Source organism: Octopus bimaculoides, chromosome 8 (genome assembly GCF_001194135.2).
Source record: "Octopus bimaculoides isolate UCB-OBI-ISO-001 chromosome 8, ASM119413v2, whole genome shotgun sequence".
Classification (NCBI taxonomy): domain Eukaryota; kingdom Metazoa; phylum Mollusca; class Cephalopoda; order Octopoda; family Octopodidae; genus Octopus; species Octopus bimaculoides.
The window spans coordinates 57,450,932-57,453,011 of record NC_068988.1 but is presented as its reverse complement, the minus strand read 5'-3'; positions in this window follow the sequence as shown (position 1 = coordinate 57,453,011).

Genomic DNA, 2,080 nt, shown 5'->3' with positions numbered 1-2,080 from the left:
TGGTGCATCCACCCACTTTCAATTGGCGCCCTAGCTGCCAATATACCTTCGCAGGGCAGGCGTATAAACCCACCGCCACCAATCACAGCGAGGGAGGGGGAAGGAGGGAGAGAGGGAGGCAGAGAGGGAGGCAGAGAGAGAGAGGATAGATAAGTGTAAATTTCCAGAATATTCATATGCTGGAAGAAAAGTTACAGTGAAAAGTTACTGGTCATATCAAAAGGAAGCTTAAAAATACAAAAACGACTGATTTAATGTTGTTTCATTGATTTATTGGATTGCAAGTTTAATTCGTTCGTCATATTTTTCCATTTATTTTAATCCTTTTCAATGTAATTTGAATTAAAGCAGAAAATATTTTGATTGTAGTTTTCTTTTTATGGTATATTACAGCTCTATTCTTCCTCTACAGATTTTGTTTATCATCTTGGCATTCCTATACATGTGTGTCCCCACCCGATTTCGTTCCCTCATAACTTCCAGGATGTTGAATATTTTTTTGATGAAATTTTGTATAAATACGCTTAAAATAGTGTAGAATCTGATTATTTTAGGGCATATGTGGTGAAGAAATTTTCCCGAGTGTGAGGTGGGGAGTTTCGGAAAAACCACACGAGTCGGTTTTGCTTTCTCATAACTTTCAGAAAAACGAGTAATGTTTTATGAAATTTTCTATAAATTCTCTTCAGAGTGAGTAGATTTGCGATTATATCGGAATTTGATACGAAGAAACAAATTTGGTTGAATCGTACGCATATATACTGATAAAGGTCACATATATCTACAAAATGAAACTGAAAATTACGAAAAAAAAAATTGTGTTATGTGTCAGTATGTGTGTGTGTGCTCACTGTTTTTTCTTTTCGCATCAAATTCCGATATAATCATAGTTTACACTCTCTGAAAGGTATTTATAAAACATTTCATCAAAAACTACCCATTTTTCTGAAAGTTATGAGGAAACAAAACCAACTTTTGTGAATTTTCCGAAACTCCTTCCAGTCCACAGAATTTTGTTTTCAATAGAAATTCCGAAATAGTCGTAAACTACAATATCTGAAGCATAATTGTAGAAAATTTCATTAAGAAATACCTATTTTTCTGGAAGTTATGACGAAACAAATTCGGAGCGAAGAAACATATGTAGGAATACCATCGTCTTTGAAATTTGAGTGAATAAGTAGGAAATAAGTGAATAAGTAGGAAAAAATGAATGAGTTTATCTAACATGTAATACCATGATATAAATTATAATGTCGTTATAATGTAATTATAACTTTTATTGATACATGCATATCTATAATGGTATCACACGTACGTGCAATTCTATGATATGAAGTATTAGTGAGTATAAACCGTGCATTATAAGTTAATATGCAACTTAAAATATGATTTGTTTAATTACTATCACAATTATTTATGGTATTTTTATGGTGCGTAATATTCTTTTCGAGTAACTTTTTGTCATCCAGAGTCGAATTAAAATAATTCTTGTTGATTCACATGTTCTACTGGTAATATTCGGTATAGGGGAAACTGCAAAGAAAGATAGGGATTTACGGACGAAAGAGTTACAGTTCATTAACTGTGGGTGGCCCTTCAGAATGAATGCTAAGACAAGATTTCTGAAAGCATAGAACTGATAGGCAGCGAGATGAATGTTTTCAAGGGACGTAATGCAGAGAAACTCTTAGGATGTAAGGGAGGTAATACAGCTGTCATCTTCAAGTGCGTTATATGTCTGATTCCGCCTTACGTTCAGTTTTACTCTAAGCTCGTTTCCCTCGTCCATATACACTAATATTAGATATCCAGCGGAACATTCTCGCTTCATTTCTTACTAGTCTTGACAATTCCTTTGTCTACTAATCCTATCTACCTGCCATGCAAAGTCTATGCTATAACCTCAAGGAGAAAACCTGTTTTTTTACAAACATAGCCCCTCCCCCCCTTTCTCTCTCTCTCTCTCTCTCTCTCTCTCTCTCTCTATATATATATATATATATATATATATATATATATATATATTCTTTTATTCACTTACTTGTTTCAGTCATTTTTGACTGCGGCCATGCTGGAG